This window comes from Hetaerina americana, unplaced genomic scaffold (genome assembly GCF_022747635.1).
Source record: "Hetaerina americana unplaced genomic scaffold, ioHetAmer1.1.p SCAF_8, whole genome shotgun sequence".
Classification (NCBI taxonomy): Eukaryota; Metazoa; Arthropoda; class Insecta; order Odonata; family Calopterygidae; genus Hetaerina; species Hetaerina americana.
The window spans coordinates 25381125-25403622 of NW_027287427.1; the positions used below are offsets into that span (position 1 = coordinate 25381125).

General features: G+C 44.3%; 1 protein-coding gene across 1 annotated transcript in view; it reads right to left on the reverse strand.

Annotated features, from left to right (window-relative positions):
- The window catches only part of brat (brain tumor), a 121696-nt gene that overhangs the window by 56535 nt on the left and 42663 nt on the right, over nucleotides 1-22498 (reverse strand). Inside the window, exon 3 of the mRNA XM_071596854.1 lies at nucleotides 5770-5912. The gene's annotated coding sequence lies outside the window, so the exon portion shown is untranslated. The remainder of the gene's footprint in view (nucleotides 1-5769; nucleotides 5913-22498) is intronic.

Genomic DNA, 22498 nt, shown 5'->3' on the forward strand with positions numbered 1-22498 from the left:
AGTACGTACTCCGGACAGGTGGGAACATTTTGGGGAGACCCCACAAGACATTTGGGGGCACAGGCAAGAGTTTAAGGAATCGGTGATGCTTCAGTCACCCTAGCTTGCATCAGGCCCCTAACTTGAATTTGAATTGGAGATTAATTGATGACGAGAATGAAGGTGGGGAGCAAAGCATTAAATTGGGAGGGGTACCATGAAGATGGATATTATTGAATAATTTACTCCTTTTGGAGATAAAACGGCAACGTTCCTGTCGACTGGAAAGTTTACCAGTCAACTGTATGCATTTCACAATACTTGTAGATAACTAAATATGGGTGAACTGGTCGTGACAACTAGATTTTATTTTTACCTTTGGCTCCAAAAGCAAGTAGTTTTAGAATACTACGAGCATTGAGCAGGCACTGGCCGTTGAATTATTGTCAATTTTCTAAACAAAATATAATTCCTTCGGTAGCAAAATATTTCTTGGCCATCTTCATTTAAACGGGTGAATCGTAAACTTTGGGGGCTTCATTACGGAAATAAAGTTTATGAAGCCGTTTTCCATGCAATTTCACCCTAAAAGAGGTAAATGTAAGTTCGACCCCTAGTATGGGAGGAGATCGCTCTAGCGCCCATGGCGAAAAGTATTTGGAAGTCGGTTAATTTGTACCAAAGTCATAACTTGGGTTAATCGTCTTCGATGTAACTACTTCATGGTCACTTTCTCCTTGCAATATTGTCGCGGTGAAAAGACGCGTGCCTCAAAATTGAGACTTTCACTAGTAACGATAAAGGTCACAAAAACGCCAGGAAGATTCGATCAAAAAGCCACACTTCCTCAATTCTTTGGTGGAGAGTATTGATGGAGGACCTCCTAAAAGAGACGTCAATTTAGGGGCTCGTAAACGCAGAGAAAGTGTTTCTTTGACATGGCGACTCTAGAAAGACCATAGAAGCCTAGGCTTGAAAAAAAAAGCTCGGACATGAACGTAAAACATCACGTAATAATCTCTAATATGGTCAAGGCGAGTTGAAAAGCGAAAGCTAGCAAAAAGAGCATACAGAAGCCATCTCTTTGGATTTGCTTTCATTACATTGAGGATGAAGCCTTTATAGCTAGAGATTATCCCCAAAGAGGAAATACTAGCAGCGGCAGAATGACTATATTTACATAGACAACATAGTGGTAACTGGCGAACAACTAGTTTTTAGGGCGTCAATGAACTCAGTGAACGTTTTGCCAACAGCCGCAAGTTCGGAGGTTTTTGTGTGTTACATACGAAGAGATAACAAACGAAACCATGCGGTTGTTTTCGCCAATGCCACAGCATCAATTATGCACCTTTTTCCAAAGCCAAGAAATATTGGAGCAAAATATACGCCCAGGTAATTTTGGAAGTGACAAATGTAAAATGGCCTCAAACAACGAGGTAATACTATGAGATGAACAATAAACGGTTTGAGGTGAATTCACAATTTATTCATATTTCAATTGGCATTAATATCAGTAAAAAAAAGGTATTAATCACTCAAATATTTTTAGGTGGTTAAAATGATGAATCCCAGGCATTTTTGTAGAGAGACGGACGGCTACTGGGATACATTTCTAACAGGCAGGAGATTCTGAGAGATTCTTGGATGCTGAAGGTGACAATAGAGGGAAGAATGCTGATAAAGCGATGTAGAGGTGGGAAAAAGAGCAGACATTTTGGATGAACCTAAAGGAAATAGAAAATATGCAGAGCTAGGGAATGAGTTATTGCAATACACAATAGGATTTACGTGAAATTCTGTCACCTAAGTCAGGGTATACGTAGTGCAGGGATCCATCAATATAATATGGGGTAGCCTACCGGGTTAAAGCAACCTTAACCCGGTAGGCCACTGCTAATAATTCTCCACACTCTCTTACTGAGGCTTGTAAAGAACTGAGTATATGTAGACGAAAGAAATATAGTTAGCACGTGGATTAAAACAGAAAGTAGCCAGTCTCTGCCTTCGAAATGCACATTCGAGACTACACCCATCTCCACGAACCCATTGCTTCAAGGAAGTGTCACCTTCACATCCGCTGTGTGTGGAATGTACTGTTATCCCAAAAGAAACAGGATAAGGGGGGAACCTTGCTCCGTGAGGCCTTTTAAAAATGCCCCAAAGACCATCCATCCAAAATCTCCCACTTCTCGCCGGAACTCACCAAAAATCAAGCACAAAACTACGGTGGGCTCTCGAGAGGGAGGGTTCGTTTGCCCCTCCCCGGCCCTGACAGAACGCAGGAAAGGGAAGAGGGACAAACAACCCATGGTGCCCACACCCTCCAAAATATTCCAGGGCTAACTCTAGTCTTCCATGGACGGCGTTGGGGTAGGGCAAGAATCTGGTGTGGGAGGAGCCGGGAGTGGATGTTGGGAGACTCGGAAGAAGCCCTCTGCCATTCCAAAAACCCCTCTTTCGGGCCAGGAGGGAAAAAAGAGGGGAAGGCTAGGGATGAAGAGATGGGGGAAAATACCCCAGACGCCACCGCCAGCAACCCCCTTCAAGAACTGGAGGAGGAAGGGGCATAGGGGGGAGAGGACCAGGAGGAGGGTGGAGAGAACCATCACCGCCCCCACGCCGCAACCCCTGCCACTAACCATCTCGGCCCAAACCCCTCTCCCGGTCGACCTACGAGGGCACAAAACCTTCCCAGGGACCGAAAACGACGCCCGACCGAACCATACCCTACCGAACGCCACCCCATTCCTCACTCACGTCCCTCCCAATGCATCCATCCATCTTGGGACGGAGGGGAGCGAGAGGCTTGCCTGGAAAAGGGAGGGGGAGTGGTGGTAAAAAGGAGGGGAAGGGGGATGAGCTTCGGGGGCGACGGAAAAGGGGATGGGGGGTCGAGAAGAATTTGAGGAGGGGAGTCGGCAATGGGGAAGGGGCACAACTGGGGCCGGGGAGGACGAGAGAGTCCCGGGATCCTTGAGCGCGAACACCGAGCAAGGGATTTAGAGGAAGAGGGGAGCGACGGGGAGGAGGCAGAGGGGCCGAAGAGGGCGGTGAAGGGGGAAAGGAAAAGGGCAGAGAAGTACGTGAAACGGTGGGGGAGGGACGGACGAGGCATGAGGGGGGCTGCGTTGCAATTGTATGCGCCTCACCCACGCCGAGAACAACCCTTTCCTCGCTTCGAAGGGGGAGACGAAACGATGACAAGAGCCGTGGGGCGGAGGGAGAGAGAGCGCTGCTGGAGATGCTTGCCCAACCACCGAAACTCGTGAGCTGCAGCCAGGAATACCAGGATCGTTTTCTCAGGGATAAGAAACGTAATCGAGACTTGAATTCACCGCACTCAAGGATTAGGGGGCACCGGGCATCGATCGTCTCGTGAGCGCTTTCAGAAACAACACACATTTCTAACAAACGACAACCTCGTTTCGGTTCTTCGAAAATTGCAACGGTGCTCCGAATTTCGACGGGTTCACGAGCCGCGGCGCAACGATGCATAAGTTTCCCTCCCATGCGTGGGAGACGAAAAAATGCTAAGGGCAAAAAAATAACTAGTTTCCGGCGCATACCAACCGCTTAAGGGAAAAGAAAAGGGAAGCCCCATCAAAACGAACGAAAGTCATAATTGCCCGCGAATACGGCAGCCAACAAAAGGAGAAAGACGCAAGCAACACAATGCACGTGACTCTCCACGATCATATCAAACATTTATGCATTCTGTCGTCCGGGCAATCGGGAGGGAGTTGAGGTCAAAATAAAACAGCGTTGGAAACCAAACGGCTATTGAGGAGGCAAAAATCGCGACGGTAGAAAATTCGGGAGCACGGGCGCGGGACGGAGAGATAGAGAGAGGGCAACGCTATCCCCATGAAGGGCAAACCGATTGAAAAGTTGGCTGCGACGTTTAAAAAATAAAAAAAAACGTTCGTCTACGCTCGCGTCTACCGAGCGACTGCTTCCCCATCCTGCTCCTCCCGTGCGCGGAGTGAAATGGAAATAAAATAACACCCCTCCGATAAAAAATAAAACTCCCGAGACAAACATTGCAGGGGGAGAGAGAGAGAGAGAGAAAGGAAGAAACCTATTAATCCGGGCGTCATTAATGTTTTCGGTGGTAGGGGCGGAGGGGAGAGGATAGTCACGTCGCATGCGCCCTGCCGAAAAATGAGACCAACGGAGTGAGGGAGGGGAAAGTGAAACGCGTGCAATCTGCATAATTCTACGGCGTCCCCCTACCCCCCTCCCCCTTTTCGACGCTCACCGCTGCTTTTTTCCACCCCACCCGGCCGAAGCGCAGCAGCGCCGCCTCTCTTCCCGCTCCCCCGACGTCCAACCACCCCTACACCACGCTCACTTATTCACTCCCCTCCCGACTCAACCCCGCCGCCCCTACACCCCCCTCCTCTCTTCCACACTCAACCGCTCCCCACCGTCATTTCACTTTCAATGCGCTTTCAAGGGCCTCTGGTTGCTTGCTGCTGCTGCTGCTCCCCTTCCTCCCTCCCTCTCACTATTCCCCACTATTTCCTCCTCCGGACCCCCCATTCTGCCTCTCTCTCGCCGGCACCCCTCTCACCCTCCACACTCGCTCTTCCTCGAGACCAGCCTCGCGCCTTCCCCCCCTCTCAAACCAACCCCAACGAACCAACCAACCCAACTCTCCCCGCTGTTCGAGGGCAAGCCAGACAATATCGATCCATCGATCTGGCCGGCAAAGAGAAGGAAACCGGGTGGGGGTGGATATGAAAAGGGGAGGAAAAAAGGGGGAGAGAAGGCCATGGGGGGGGGGTTGAGAGAGAGAAAGACGGCGTGTGCCAGCCAGGCGTCGACGCGGGGATGACTGCTCAGGGGGACGCCACTGTGAATCATCATTGCTCACTCCGACTTGTGAGGAGTCCAACCGCGGAGGAGAGGCTGGACCGCGAGGACCAAGGCAAGGAGGAGGAGATCTCGCTCGAGACGTGCTCATCTCGCTGCATCTCTCCCTCGAAAAAAAAACTTTTTATTCCCCTCGTAAAGGAAAAACTGCGAATGTGACGGGAAAAAATATCACACCGGGGCAGCGTCTGACAAACGCTGCTCCGGAAACAAATGCCATTCTCTCCGCTAAGAAAATTGCTAATAGCAACACCGCTATGCTTTTTTCCCCGAACTGAGAGTATCATATTCTGGCCAATCTTTTCATAATAATTTGGTTGTACATGGAAATAACAAAAATAATCATTTTTAAGTGATTATCACGAAAAACATCATTCTTCTTGGGGTCGTAAGAAATATTAAGGAACACGATTCATTCCATTGAGAAATTCGTAATGCAACGATATAGCATGTAAATTTTTGAAAAAAGACTAACTATTACAGCGGGATCACGAAACGTGACTATAAATCACTGAGTAAATAAACTGTACATTTAAAAAAAATTGCATTACACTATATACCGGTTTCTGTGCATAGGCCACATGATCAAGTATTGCGTGATTATATTAATACCTGATGATATCGCCAATGCATCGAAACCGGCAGAAGTGTAATACAGTTTTTTTTAATACGAAGTTTACTTATGGAGCTGTCATAAATTTTCACAAAGTAGAACCTGAAAACATCGAATTTGCTACCATAAATGAGCGGAAGGATTTCGATGGAGTTGTCAGTAAAAAAGGTAGTCTTTACGTGAAACTTTTATCGGCGTTTTAAGAAGCAAGGTCTTTTTCTCGAGTCTAAGTACTAATAAAAATTCTTCAAAATAGGAAACCTGCTACACGTGAAAATAAACGAGTCAACATTTCTTACCTCGGCCAGCTCCGAGTTCCGATTTCAAAGTGTCTCTGGAGCCTATTTCTTCCACTCGAGCTCCAGCGATAGTTTCTTCTAAGTCTTCAGTCTCAAAAAATAAAATCAATATCCTCTCGCTGCGTATTTTCAGTATCAACCAACTGCAAGGGAGAAAATATGAACATCATAAACAACGTCATTGGTAAAAATATGCATTAATTTTAATCGTTTTATTCATACACATGGAAATCAATCAAATACATAAAAGGCATGGCAGCAATAATCAATATTGAATTTCGTGCAGTATCATTTGTTTGCGATAACACGTCCAGTGGATGAAAATTATACAGAACGCATAACAATGCAATGGTTTTTCCGCGACGGCGAACTTCCCTCAAAGAAGTTCATTGAAACGGGGGGATAGTGTTACTTTAAAATTGTAACATTAAAACTTAAAACAGTGGGAATAAAGACACTCCTATTTAATCCACACACATAAGCTTGAAGTTCATCTAAAATTCCACTAATTCAGCAGTAACAATGATATTCAAACAATTACATACATAATTAATCACCGATCGAACATAAGATAGTCTGTGTAGTTATTTATCAATGACTCAGTGCATGAACTTATATATACTGTCTCTCAAACAGGCACAGAAAATATTTTACGGAAAAAATACATATTTATTTATTGGTAAATAGAGGCGAGATTTTTGGGAGCTTGGGCATGTCAATGGTAATAAGCTTTGAGTAGCGGCTAAAACCTTAGAGAATGGGGAAGGGGGGAAGGGAGAGGCGGAATGAAACGGCGAATTACCTAACTACCGAAACTGCATCTTACAGGGACATCTGTTAATTAGTTACCCCTAGCGGAAACAGTGATGGGGGGGCCAGCTGAGTAGGGGAGCTAGAGATGCTTAAGAATCGTTAAGTGAGGGAAACCATGCCACGAGAAAGAGACAGAAATACCGGTAACAATTGGGTAAATCGGATTCTGGCTAAACCAGCTACACTACAATTAAATCAACGGTCACCAGCCTTTCAGCGACCATCGCTAAACGAACAATCAGTCAAGGAAGTTTGTTTTAACGTCTTAATAAATAATTATAAAATAGCGCAAGGCATGCAATAAGTTTACCTTCATTATGCTTCAAAATACTAAAAAGATCTTATACATATGCAATATAAATATATATTTTTTAATCGGTAAACTGTGAAAGGAATTCAGACATTCCTAAAAGAATTAGTTCGCAATTGGAGATGAAATTATGACAATGAGTGCTTAAGAGCTCCTGTATGGCTTTTGGAAAGTTGGCCTTTCAATTAACCATACAGAAGGCCCCCCCCCCCCCCCGAATCAAACTTCCTCAAATGATACACTACTTTGATCATAAAATAAACATAGCTCTAGATATTTTGAAATCAATACTAAAAAAATATGTATTACTCGTAACGGATAATAGATGGGAAAGCTTTAGTTAAAACTCCATCGGCGAATGATTCACATAAAAAACTGAGTAGTGCAAAGCAAATCGCTAATCGTAAATATGACCACGTTTTACCAATCCAAAACGAGACGGATAAAATATGCATGAGAGCTGCCATCAACATGACAAAATAATAATGGAATGTTCACCACAGTGGAGAATCCATAAAAACCTTATGAATCGATAATAATAAGTTACATCGTCGCGATTGCCTTCTAGTTCTTGATAGTTTTTTATTTATTTGTAATTCACAAATAGAGGAACGCCGCCAATAATACATTGAAAATAGGCCCACCTCATGAGAAGATACTAAAACCCACACCCAGTAAAAAAAACTTAACCTACCCTCTCAAAGATTTCCACTTCCGCAAGGAAAGTAAAATTACGTAAGAATGTCGGAGAAAAACAGATCTTGTCAACTCTCACGTAAGAATAGATTCGGCCTACTAAATCTCACGGTTCCAAAGGGTTAGGGTACAGAAACTGAAGGGGCTTCCGAACCTCTGATGAAGGATTATTCTGTATCCCTTCACTGATGGCTTCCTCAGGTATCACGCAAGCAAAAGAAGTTGAAGTTGGGGTAGGAGCTCTTTCGTTTGGGGCACCCCTGATGGCTTGGGTCGGGGTCGGTTGACAGACCGTAGAAGAGGTGGGGGTTGAATGATATCGATTAAAGACCCCCCCCCCATCCTACATCTCTTTCTCGGAGGGGTGTGGAGAGGCAAAGGAGGGAGAAAGCTGCTCCCGCTAACGTGTGGGAGGAGGAAAGGGAGTGAGAGAGAGAGAGAAAAGACCCCGACACGGACCGGAGAACCTTTCGCCCTTCTGCGACGGCACAGGGCGGAGGAGAACGAGCAACCATCCAACCTCCCTCCCCCTCTCCTTGCCTCCTCTCTGGCCGAAAACTTTTTAACGAGGTGAGTAGGGGCAGTGGCCTACGGACAAAATGAGCATGGCGGGTGGATCCGAGAGTGAGGGAAGGAAGAGAGTAGGATGGCGAGAGAGAAGACTGAGAGAGTGAGAGAGAGGAGGGAGATGAGAGGCCGAGGAAGACTATCTGATGCGGGAGCGAGTTCATATAGAAGAAAAACTTGGAAGAGGTGATCCAAGTCGGGGTTTGGGGATGGGGAAGCCCGGAGGAAGGGCTTCCAAGATGAGGAAGACCGTCCTGGAGAGAAGGGGAGGGGGAGAGAGAGAAGTATTACGCCGGATTGAGGGGCTGTGATGAGCAAGGTGGAGGCTCCAGAATGGGAAGAGGGGGGGAGGGAGCTTAAGAAGTTGAGAAGAGAATATGGAGGATAAGGGAGGCGGGAGTGAAGACAAAAATGGGAGAGGGGAAGAGGATAAGGGGAGGAGAGAAGGGAGTGGACTCAGGGTACGAGAGGGGGATGGAAGGAAGGGGCTGAAGGGAAAGGGAAAAAGACGAACCGGGCAGGGGAGAGCGGGTGCAGAGGTGGGAAATGAGAGGAGAGGGTAAATAGGGGGAGTAGTGATGGGAAGGGGAACGGGATGGTGCAAGGGACGGTGGGGTGGGGGGGAGTAAAAAAAAAACCCCGAAAGGGACGAGGAAACCGGTAATGTCGTCGAGTGTGAGCTTTCGGCACAGACTACGCCGTCGAGAATGTTTTGAAACGTTTCGCTCGTAACAGCTGGTCCTTCCGATGACGGCATACATGTCGGCAGGGACTGCTTTTTAGAACAAGTTACCAATTACGCCCCTAGATGTAACTCCGCGATCGTGCTCATAACAATAATCATAATAATTATTAATCTTAGAAGGGTCGAAAGAAGCAATTTCACAGCCTATGAAATTTTACACGGGAGACCATCATTTTGATCTTGCACACTTTTTGAAACTTCTGCCTTTTTTCCATTTTTTTCCTTCCAACACCCCAACCCCCGATAGATTGGATGTGAGGAAAGACCCTGCGAACAAGCGAATGAGGGCGACCATATACATAAAAGAGAGGAGCGGGGTGAGGGGAGGAGCGGGAGTAGGTTCTGCAGGACATGCGAACACGAGGAGGATAAGGCGGAGATCAAATGAACAGCTGAACGACGACGTAATCGACAAGAATAGGCCAAACGAATGGGACCCATTCACAGCTCTAAACATGAAGCAGCACTTACAGGATAGAAACCAATGAACCCAGACTGCCACATTACTCCGACCTTATCCTTCCTCATTAAAAGCATTCCTCAAAAATTCTGCACATCGATTTTCCGAAAATTAAAAATAATAACCAAACCAACACATTCGCACTGAAGTTGGCCAGTTATAGTCCGTAATCGGTTCATTCTTGACTTTGTCCGGGTTAACAAAAAATGTCAACTGAATGAAAAATTTTAGAAATAAAAGAAATCGGCAAAGACAAAGTAGTGAAACAAGATGAAAATAAATTTCCTTATCCCGTGGAGCGCTTCCATTCAGCATTGATGTGCTCTGAAAATTCTATTTCACTTCCATTTGGGATGGATGAAATCTACGCATCAACATCAACCACATTAAGTTCTCGGAATTCTCATTAAGAGAAAGAGAAACCGATACAATATCCAACTAGACATCAAGACCAATTAAGCTTTTAGTGTTTCGGTAAAACTTGAGAGAGGTTTTGAGCGCTCGCTGCCATTACGCGATTTCTCGAACAATGCTTAACAAATCTCAAGTTTAGAGGAGACGCTAAGACGCATTATAGAGAAATCCCCATGAAAGTAAAAAAACTGGAAGATCTACTAGAAATCAATTTCTGCCCGAAAGGGTACAGAGTCATTTGATTAGTCAGAGGGTGCAGTTGTTTGTTGGTTTATGGTGTGTGTGTTTGAATGCGTGTTGAATGAAGGGATTTTTGCATGAGCGTGTACGCCGCTGTGGGTGTAGTTTTTCATGCTGTTGATTTTGCATGTGGTATTGTTCCTCTTTACGGGTTGTGACCTAACACCCTACACCACACGCCCTTGCGGCGGCTTACGGGGTATTATGTAGATGTAAATTTGCAAATATTGCATCAAATCTAATTTACTGCTTGCCCATCCTGCAATTCATATCGGCTAAATATATTTTTCAAGCTGATCAGCATGGAAAGTTAACCATCCCTGTCTCATATCTTCCGAGAGAATGACCATTTATTCCACACAATCGAGACTATTATAACAAATGCATAGTCATGCAACAATGAGAGGGTTTAATCTACCTCACTGGGATGGGTTTTGACCCATGACGGAGGCGGTGAAGGAAGGATTAAGACTTTTCGGAGTGTAGACAGGAGAAACAGGAGGAAGTGCAAGGCATCAACCAGAAAAAGATGCGAAGATAAGACTGAGGCCATGAGGCAATCATTCCCTTCAATGCATTCTTTCGGCCTTCTCTTACTCAGGAGAGCATGTAAAAACATGACATCTCGTGGAGGAAGATCGCCATAAAATCCCATCAAACAAATGCGAGATCACTTCAATTTAATCTCAACTAGTCCATTCGTAAACAATAATTAATTATATTTTGGGCCCTTACTTAGCGGCGCGGGATTGAAGTTGAGGTGGTGCTTGAGGACTTCTGGCAATCCAACTTTGAAAGGAGATGATGCTAAGAGTTAGGCAATCGTAAGGAGGGACTTCCACTGAGGCCATTTAAAGGAAGGTATCTTGGCAGTGTTAAGCCACCTAAAGGTCTTCTTACTAGCATTCAGGTTGGACGTTGATTTGCTTTTAGCTAAACCCCTAAAAATCTTCCTACGATGGCAAAACCCTAGTGAGAAGTCATTGGTGGAGTTTAGGACGATTCCATGGCACCATTATGGTGCAACCAATGCAGGGACTGGGGAGCCAGCAAATGCTTGGGACTAAAAAAGTGCCTCGTCAAAGTAACACCTGTGAAATAAGTAAATGCTGTTACAAATTTAGAAATACAACGGTATTAAGTATATTTCTAAACTTTTGATCAGTACAATAATTATTAGTAGGCGTACTTACAAGCGTAAAATAAAATCACAAGGGGCAAAAATTTTAAGATGGAAAATTGTCTCATGTTAGAGTATTCACTTAGTACCACCTAATTAGTTCCTCAGCGAAAGAAAATCTATTTGGCTTATGAAGGAGAGACGGTTACCTGGCGGTTCTCGGTTGCCTAAAATGTCGCCGGGATAGCTTCATCTCTGTGTCAGGGTTCGACGGTTCAAAGTTTCCTCATTAGGTTTCATTGATCATTAACGGCGAGTTAAATCAAAATTTTTAAAAATATAGTGCATTCATATAGGCTGGCGACCTCATAAATATCCCTTTAACCTCTTACGAGCACTAGTTTACCTAAAATTATCAAATTAAAGCCTGCTACATTTACTTGTGACTACTCAAAGAGGATGATGACACAGATGCAAATACTACCCAACTGTATTGCCCCTAACGCGAACCAAGGAAGGACAACAAAAAAGGTGATCTTTTCGCAAACTTTCGTATTCGAAAATCAATTTTGCATTATGAATCACAAACATAAAAAGATTTAATAACTCTGCATAATATTAGGTACGCATGCAACACGTCCCATCCGATTGGATCCTTCCTCGAAAAAATTCTTGCGCATTTAAGTACGGAGAAAAGGGAAGTTACCACGGTCGGCGATCGACTCGGAGCGGCCGGGATGAATCTCTCTCCCTCTTGGCTCTCCCCAGACTTAAGAGAAGAATGAATAGGGAAGGAATGGTCGGAAAAGGGAGCGGCGGTTCGGGAGGGAGGGGAAGGAGATGGATTGAAGCAGAAAAAGATTCACGAGCCGAAGGAAGGGAGGATGAGGCCGAGTAATGGGCGAAGGGAAGTTAAGCAGGGTTGGGAGAGGGGAGCAGAGCGGCAGGGGCGGCCCAACCCTAAGGTAGGAAACTTTGGGGATGCAGGTATGAGGCATGCGGTGGGTGGGGAGGTACGGTCGCCAGATGTGGGCTGCCGACTACAGAATAAATGCACTCCGGCGCCCACCCGACTACTGTTCTCATGCCTGAGCTTACGCCGAGTAGGGAAGAATCACAAAAATTTGTACCGAGATCAATACGATGATGACATTAGGAATGCAATTGGGTATAGAGCATTTAAATAAATCCACCAAAAAAGTGCGTTATTCAGGCATCAAGTCCGACTATCGCGTGACGCTCCATCAGAATCCACTCCTGCATCTAAAGTGATGGTTAATGAATATTCAAAAATGCTCCAGAAATGCTCATGAAATTGAGCAAACTTTCGGCGTTGAAACTAATAGCCGATACCTCAGCATACTAAATTATATAACGCCACACATACAACATCGGAACTTTGTGGGCGGGATTAAGGTGGCAATTCTGTCAGTCGCGTCGAAGTTATCCCTAATTCCCCACAGAAATGTCGACAAAAGTGAATTATCCGATAAAGAATTGATAGATAAGGTTTTATAGCAATATGGTTTTCCGACCTTACTGTTTCATTGACTTTCGGGGTGCTTCATGGTGTTGTTTGAGATTGCAAACTGATTTAGGAAAAACCGAGTAACTAAAAGCGTTATTGACCGAGTATTAACCTCTAATTATATAGAGGTGGTTAAAACTGCCCATGTTACGGCGGAATCCTAATACCTATCCCCATACTGGAGGATTCATCGTTAATTTTGGTCTCGTTTGATCTATCCGCATCCAGATTACATTTCGTGTTTAACTACTTCACGGAATAAAAGACCCATCGTTGATGCTGGAATGTAAGTCAGTGCGAACCCATGACGGGCTGCGACAGACTGGTCAAGAATATACCCGTTCTAGTACAGGAAAACGCATTTTCAGCTTAAAATATCGACGAAACTGTTCGGCTTACGTATACGTTGAAGATGAAAACACCCGGAATTTCGTATTGAAGAAGAAAATGCAACAGTAAAGAAACATAAAATGGTAGATTTACACTGAAAGAATTAGAACGAAGAAATTGAAATGATCCACAACTTTTACCGTTTTTTAACAGGAATTTTACCTCTTCACCAGCCGTAAGGGGTTAATCCTTTAGTGGCTTAGGAAAATATCAATAGAACACTTTCATCACGCAAAAAAGCACGAAATTGCTGGACATTCATGAGAGCTCAAGAGCTAATATTACTGACCCTGAATATAAGAAATAAAAATCCGAGACGGAGGAGATGTCAGATGAGGATACTGTAAGCCCTTCACCGGATCTAGACGAAAGCGATCGTACGTAGGGAAAGCGTTGACGTATGTGCTGTTTCAAATACTTGGCTGCATTCGGACGTCGTATCGATCATGTTACTTCATAAGAAAATTGGATAAAATCTCCCCGGATAACGATTCACAGAAAAATGGATAGATGATGATGAAAATATGAAGAATTGGCAGTTTCTGCATCATCGTATTCCTTACTAAGGTTAAAGCCTTACACATTCGGCACAGCACTTCATATGATCCTGGTTTTTTGCCTCAAATGGAAATGTGTTCACCTCAATATCCGCTTCATAGCAACTCTATTCATCTTCATTAACAATTTCCACAGATCAAAGAATGATCGAGTTTGGAAATTACGATAATACAGACCGAACACAAGGGTTAACATTGAAAAAGAGATTAGTAAGGCTCAAGACTTCACAATAGACTCCTCTTCCGATTAAAGGTGAGTCATGTTACCAGTTTTAGCCTCTCAGGAAACCATTATTTGCTCCCATATGCTTTTCAGATGGAACTCCTCATGGGGGAAGCATGTATGCAGACTCACACACTACACTTTTCCCGAAAGAAGGTGAATATTGGGCAAGGCGACGCTCGGGGCTGCGGAGAAGGAAGACAGGGATAAAGCGAGACGCGGCGCTGAGGAAAAGAGGGAAAACGAGACCGGGACGCTGGGTTGGGAGGGGGCGGGCTGCGAGAGAGAGAGGGAAGAGGAGTCGGGGAGAGAGAGAGAGAGGCGCACCTCTCTCCCCTCACAGCTGTGCTCCCACCTCTCCGGGGGCGGTACGAGGCATCCAAGATGCCACATCCGGCCGCCGACACCACGGAGACTGTCTCCCTCCCTAGCGCGCGCACACAAACACCGCACCCGCCCCGACCCACTCGCCCCTAAACACAAGGGAAGCCTCAACGAAGTATCCATCCACACCTCCCCGCGCCGAGGGAGTGGGGGCGCTGCGGCGCCCATACGAGACGCTCATTCGCACGGAAGAGGGCGAGACGGGGAGTTGAGGAGAAAGGAAAGTGATTCACGCGGAGCCAATTTCATGGCACCCCAATCTTTCAAGATGAGCTTTTTCTCGACGGCGGCTTAAGGTGCACGGGCGGATTCAAGGAAGGGGACGGGGGATTAAAATCAGTAATTACTTCAACCCTTTTAGACTTTTATGAGCAGATAAAACAAATTATACCTCAAACATCTTCTCCCGTGCAATGTGAGCTGAAGTTCTATACATATACGTCTAATACACAATTAAGTGCATATTGCCTTAAATTATCCCCCCCCCTTTAGACATCAGTGCAGATTCTTCCGTTAGTAGCTTGTGTGACCAGAAATGTCTTCCAGGGTTTGGGGAAGCAACTAGACTATAATAACCACACACTAAACTACCAATTGGTTCCTCTTCCGTGAACGACATTTTCTCTCTTTGGCGATGAACTAAACCTGATACCATTACTTGGTTCGCATGCATTTTTTATGAGCCCACACTTCACTTTTTCTGGGACAAAATACGAATTTAAACTTGTGTACCGCAAGAATTTCCAAATCCCTTCATTCTCTTCCTTGAATTTCCACTTCAAACACGCCTGGACCCACCCGCACTACCAGGACCAGTAAAGACAAAACGTCAAGCCATAATGAAAACAATGAACTAACAACTACAAGGGGACATGACAAAGTACAGCTCTCTGAGGGTCATTTCTTCATGTAAACTGGACGGCTAGGTATTAAGTGTAGAACACGTCAAGTTATTCCCTAACACCTACTCGCGCTATATTATTGGAAACGTCATGTTGACGATCCAGTTAGGTCCCTGGATATTGATGTAAACAAGAAACACTAATAAAAATGCTATATTAATATGTAATGCTTTCCGGCAACTCGACTTATGATGCCACATTCATGCGGGGATGCGTGACTAAAAGACCATTACGTGGGGGAGGTTTGACGCATGTTAGGTTAAGTTAGGGAGAGGGCAAAAAAACGAGGAATTAGAGACACGTGTGCCCGACTTGGCACGCCTCGCGCCAGAAAAAAACCCACCAACTCAGCGGCCTCCAAACTTAATGCGTCTGCGGCCCCCTTGAGGCAGTCGACCAATAAGAAGTACATTCCATCGAGACCTCTAAGAGACCCCGGGATATGGGGGATACAACCGTCCTTAAAAATCGTTCACTCCCAAGAGAGGGCCGTCAACCACCGAACCCATGCTAATGAATGAAAAAAGAATACAAACTAATTTTAGACGTTATTCTTTACATTTTTCAATGGAAGTCACACTTTGATGAACGAAAACATTTGATAGACGCACAAAGATGCTTTATTTACGTCAAAAAGAGGAGAGATGATTCCCTATATGAACAATCACAAAAATCGGCGTTTGGGATCACTGGAGTTGTAAGATGTACAACCCCATTCTCTGTGGTACTTATGACGAGAGAATTCATAATTCAGAATCTGTAACTCGTCCTCGAGACAACCCGCTGAATGCTGGTGTAAATCTTTTGAATGCTAATATTAACATTAGTCGGGGACACACAACACTGCAATAAACAGTTCTTATTTAACCCCGCATACTTCCTGCCTCACCCTCCATGCCGGCCAACAAGCCTAATCTTTTCCTCCCTCTAACTACTCCGCTAACCCAACATTCCCCTTATCAGAGTATTCAACATTCCACTGCCACCCGATGTACCCTGCATCAACCTTAAAACTTTTTCTCCTAACAACCCTGTCTTCCCCCAACATTCCTAGCCATTCCTAGAGTTTTATTTCTGTTCATTTCATTTTTCCCATCCTCCTCCGCGCCGAGTGCGTTTTGACTCAATCCCATTTTGCTTCAACGTAAGGCCCCTTCTTCAAATGGACGCCTTCCAACAACTTTTAAGAGTTCGAGGAGACCGTTGAATGTTGCATGGCCATGTGGTAGTGGAATTTCGCCTTCTTACTTTTCAAATTCTAGCTTGCACGCACGTCATTGGATAAATTGCATACTAAATCCTAAGGGGCAATTGTTTGTTATATGATAGTGTAAGTATTTGCATGCGAGTAAAATAATAGGATTTTTGTATTAATGTACATATACGCCACTGTGGGTAGAGTGTTGCATGGATGTGTTAATTCTGCATGTGCTTTTGTTCCCTTTTACAGGTGGTGGCCTCACACCCCCCGCCACACGCCCTAGCAGCGGCTTGCGGGGTATTATGTAGATGAGAGGTAGAGAACTAATATTTTGAATTCACACACACCATAACGTTAAAATTACTTAATTAGATCACATCCATAACATGAAAACGCGTATATATATTTTCATGAATTCCCCAGAAGTTTCTCTGGCTTTTCACCGCTTAACTTGCCAATCTATTCGTAGTCGCCGACATGTTCTGAAAACATTGTTTCCCAAGAGAATTGCAGTAATAGAGACGGTTTTCCATCAATTTAACAAAACAACTAATACTTGGATATGCAATAAGGCTGCGTTACACCATTTGTAGCTAAATTCATTTAAGTTGTCTATTTTATCGGATTCAAAATCGAATAAAATTAAAACTGAAATCCACAGCTAGAATATGAGAATATGAGAGTGAGATAACATACGTATCACGAGAGCGAGTGGGTACCACTAGTAATGGAATAATTCTATTTCCTCCATTTTTTCAATTAAAATACTGCACCATCTCCTTCGAACAGATCAATTACGCATCCCCCACCCGGTGAGAGCAGGAGATGAAATTCCAAATGTACCTCTTTATATGTACGGATCATTCGTCGACAATTTTTCATAAAACGATCCTTATTATTACAACAGGGAACATCATAAAACATGGTGACTAACTTCTCGCTTCCCGGGAGAACACTGCACGTAACAAACATCGCTCGAAAAAGTAACAATTTGAAGATCTCAATAAGTTCCCATTTCCATTTTAATTGGTGATATTTTTCCCAAATACAGTGCATACAAAACAAGGCCCAGGCCAGTTTTAGGGGAGTGCTGAGGGTTTGTAAATGATGCCACATGGCAATCAACCAAATAACGCAATCAAACCAATAACTAATACTTGGATATGCAATAAGGCTGCGTTACACCATTTGTAGCTAAATTCATTTAAGTTGTCTATTTTATCGGATTCAAAATCGAATAAAATTAAAACTGAAATCCACAGCTAGAATATGAGAATATGAGAGTGAGATAACATACGTATCACGAGAGCGAGTGGGTACCACTAGTAATGGAATAATTCTATTTCCTCCATTTTTTCAATTAAAATACTGCACCATCTCCTTCGAACAGATCAATTACGCATCCCCCACCCGGTGAGAGCAGGAGATGAAATTCCAAATGTACCTCTTTATATGTACGGATCATTCGTCGACAATTTTTCATAAAACGATCCTTATTATTACAACAGGGAACATCATAAAACATGGTGACTAACTTCTCGCTTCCCGGGAGAACACTGCACGTAACAAACATCGCTCGAAAAAGTAACAATTTGAAGATCTCAATAAGTTCCCATTTCCATTTTAATTGGTGATATTTTTCCCAAATACAGTGCATACAAAACAAGGCCCAGGCCAGTTTTAGGGGAGTGCTGAGGGTTTGTAAATGATGCCACACGGCAATCAACCAAATAACGCAAGAAAAACACTGAAAAACAAATAAGTTATTCTCGCATTGTATAACAGTGAAAGATCGATACAGAAACCTCCTGGAGGTGCGCAAACGAGTGGAGTATGGGTAGGATATCATGGGGAACCATATCTTCCCCAAAATCCCCTCCAAACGAAAATGTGTAGCTAGCTATATCATCAATAAAAGCCAAGCATGGAGCAAGAATTGGCTTTATGAAATCTTGCTCGTCTAGTGTTGTTCCACTGAGCTCACAGGTGAACTTTCCGTATTCATCACCCCTCCCTCCACGGTCTCAGTCTTGTAGCACATCATCACTTAAAGCCATGCGCTGTCAATATTGATTCATATTGTGCTAGAGGAAGAGGTGACAATATCTTGGAGCGAGTAAAACAAGGTGACTTTGTGTTTCATACGTGATGGACAGACCTACGAAAAGCCAAAAACAGTTTGGCGTAATATATTGCCAAAGACGGGATAGCTGGGAATAATAGGAGAAATAGATGAAGTATTTGAACCAACTTCCAACAATGTATGTCTCCCATAGGTTGTACGTCAATCGGAGATTCCACGTATATTACTAAATGCCTGGGGCCTATGAGAGAAGTTACACCTTTCAAACAAAAGGAAATACGTCAAAAAGCTTCGCGTGAACTAGAGCTTACCACGTGTCAATTACGAAGGCGACCAACTTAAGTTTATAGGTATTCTTAATATTAACAAATTTTGTCGTTCTATCATCTTTACCAACGTTAAAAGAAAAGAAGAACTAAACGAAATGAACACACTTTGAGGCAATATATTAGTTAGAAACAATAGGAGGAAAAAAATTAAGTGAATACCCCGCGAGAATAGACAAATACTTATGAAAAATTAAGAAGGACGTACAAAACGAGGAAATGGACACTGAAAAGGAGGGTAGGGGTCCGCAAGGAATCAGTCTTAACATTTAAATACTGATGATGGGTGATCACATTTCTGCGAGCAGTCACAGGGAGTACGAAAGAGGATTGAAAATATATTTGAGAAGTAATAGCCTGCATGGCTACACGTGGGTGTATCAGGTGGTGGCATGTCACCAGGCATTAAAGAGTCATCGGGTGTTATTATCTTTGAATATGTTTTTATACTCGTCACGCTCGATTCGCTGTACGTTGTTTCTCCTGCGACATTTCGACACACTAAATACCCCTAATGACACCAAAAGGTAGTGTGATGCGAGGCGTTACGGTATCAGCCGCTAAAGCATAAACATGCATGACTGTGCATGAGTCAAACGACTCCTTATATCGGTGTATTCGGCAGTAAATTTCTCTCAACTACTTTGGCTTTCGGCTTCCAATGCTATGTGGGGCTCACATTATTAGCCTCTGTATAGCCGTTAAATTACAAGGTGACGGTTAAATTAAGTGATGAATAATGACAGCTTATCTGTTAATTAACTACTATACAAAGGTACCAGGGTAGTAGCCCGCTTAGAAGCAGGTCTGAATTCGGTGATTATTTAAAAATATTACAAACATTCTCACCTAAGACATTCTCCAATGTTATGATCACACATTCTTTTGGATTCCTTTCTTTAGTCATTTCTTTGGCCTTATTCGTTATTGTTTAACTTAGAAGTAAAAATGAGGACAGAGAACTGCAATTGCACGACAAACGTGGGGTGTTATATTTTAAATCTACGCTTTCGCAAAGATCTTTAGCCGGCAGACAAGAGTAGATGCACAAATAAGAGGCACTCAGTGGTAGACGGCCGCTCCACTACGTTCCTGCAGAACCATTCAGACGAGATTCTCGGTGGGGTTCAAAAATTTTAAAACCCACTCCAAAAGCGGAAAACCATTGAACGCCGTGAAATAGAAGTAAGGGGAGAAAATAAAAACCATGGACGAAGACAACACGCCGCCGAACAAGTCAGGGAGGCTCAACCACCGCGCTCCTCTTTTGTCCACTCGGCCGAGGGCAATGAGAAGAAATCCTCCACCTCACTACGGCCTTCGTCCTCTTTCTTTTTCTCACACACGCACCGAAGACGGACCGCTCCTCCCCTGCCCGCCCCGCACACCCAACTACAACCCTCCCCTTATCTCTCTCTCCCCCCTCCTCCCTTTCTTCTCCTCTCTCACGCGGACGGACGAAAAATTTCCCCTGGATGCCACCAAGGTCAGGCCACGAGGGAGCGAGAGAGGCAGTGATAGAGTAAAGAGAGGCAGAAACCCCCCCCCCCCCGAGTTTGAGGTGAAGGTACGACGCGGGTGGGTAGGTAGGCGAAGTAGAAGGGATGTGAGCGGTCCCAGGGAAGGCAGACGCGGCCGAGGGACGGGGCTGAAGAAGGTGCGAAAGGGGGGGACCTGACGAAGAAAATCTTGGTCGAAAAAAAAGGGGCCACTTGCGAAGGTTTTTCGAAGAAAGAGGAAACGAAAGTCGATTGGAGGAATGCTACCCGTGCGAGGAGGCTGAGTCCGAAAGGCAGAAGGGAAAAGGCGAAGAAAATGTGGCGGGTCTGAGAGACGTGAAGGCACAGGAAAAGACGGGAGTGAAAGGTGAGCGAAAGGACGAGCAGATGAAAATATTCCTCGGCATGCGTGGAAAATAAACCCGAGGGCTGCAAGCCTGTGCCGACGATGGGAGAAACCATGAACATCAATCCCCCTATCAATAAGAACGTAACGAGACAGGCAGAAGACGTAACTCGTTCCTCATCGGTGAAGCTCGTCGATTTCATTAATAAATATCCAATTAAGTGGCGCTATGGAGGAATACGATTGCCTATAATTTAACGTGCATTTTTGTTAGAAAAAACTACATTATGGACGGATACAACAAATAAAAATTGAGAAATTCTACTTAAGTATTTACTTAGAAAGGCACCAAATACTGAATTTTCAGCATATAAGAATCCCACAATTGTTTTCCATTGCAGAACCAAAACGCTTTTCATATAAAAAGAAAATAGAAAAAGTAACGACAAACCCAAATACTTATATAGTGGTCCAAAAGCTATAAAAAATGTTAAAAAACGGACCCGAGTTACGTAAATGATTTTACGAGACGAAACATAGGGAGAATTAGTTCGATATAAATGGCCGTCATAAGGTTAATGATAATGAGCCCTGCCCAACTTTACGACCGATTCATAATCACTCCGGAATTCAAGATTGAGTCTCTCATAAAAAAAGGATAATTTTACCCGAACGTTTGGTTAATATGTTCCCCAAGGATGGAGTCTCTTTCTTATTCAACAAATATTATTATCTATTCGTGAAGTAACAATAATGCTACCACTTTTGAATTCTATATCTAAATGACAATTCCATTTTTCCTCAAGTTTTCCAAATATAATTGTACATTGCAAAAAGTTTACTATACTAGAGACATTTAAATCCTACGTAAATAACCATAATAGCCGTCGGCCCGGGTACATAATTATCCCTAATAAAACTCAAAATACAATTAACTCTTTCCGTGGAGCGGGAACACACACTTCGCATAACATCCCAAACTGAAGTAATACATGAATAAGACGAACAAGGCGGACCTCAGAATTCATTCATTCCAACAGCGAGAAACCGAAATAGCAGCCTCAGTTAAAGCATTATTTTTTTTACTGATAAACGGATTCGGCTTACATAGCTGAATGACGTTCAAGTTTTACTCGGGAACTACTTTCACGACGCTCATTTCTCTTAGGGAAGTAACACGGAGCAGAAACATGGAGAAAGGGCAGTCGGCTTCCGGCATTATCCACCACTCAATTTACCTAAATCTACTTACCGGAAATTCAAATAATAACCGAGCATTAGTTATGCGCGCATTATCTTAGATTTATAAAAAAATTCGTGTGAAAGGAATGGGGAGGAGACAGAGAGGAAGATTTGGTGGCACACCACCACGGAGCTCGCTCGGGTGGAGGGTGGTGGAAAGGTGTTTTGAGAAAAGTGCGCTCTCTCTCTCCCCCTCCCCGCCAACGGCCCCGAGGGCTGAAGGGCCCCACCTTCAGACCTCTTTGGCCCTTAGTAATTCAGATCACGTGATCCGAGCGGACTTGAAGCGGACAGCGTGGAGGAAAAGACGAATGAATGGAATGAAGCGTGACCAACGATAAGTCTGGCGGGTCGGAGGAGGCGGCGGCGAGGAGGCGGGTGGATGAGGGGGAGGAGATCTCAAGATGGAGCGAAGAGCACGATAAGGGGGTGGTGGATGGTTAGGGAGGAGAGGGATCCGGCTGATGGAGGTTACGGCAGGAGGGTTGGAAAAGAAAAGGCTGGGTCATCAAGGTTTCGGGGCGCCATCACAATAGTTTCTTAGGAATGTTAGAGGCATGATTGCTTCGAGGGGAGGCCCCTGCGCGATCCCAAGGACAGGACGGTCGAGATAAAAAGCGAAAGAGAGAGTGTATGTGTGTGGGCAGTTGCGTGGGGATATGTTTCTGCTGGCCATAAAACGA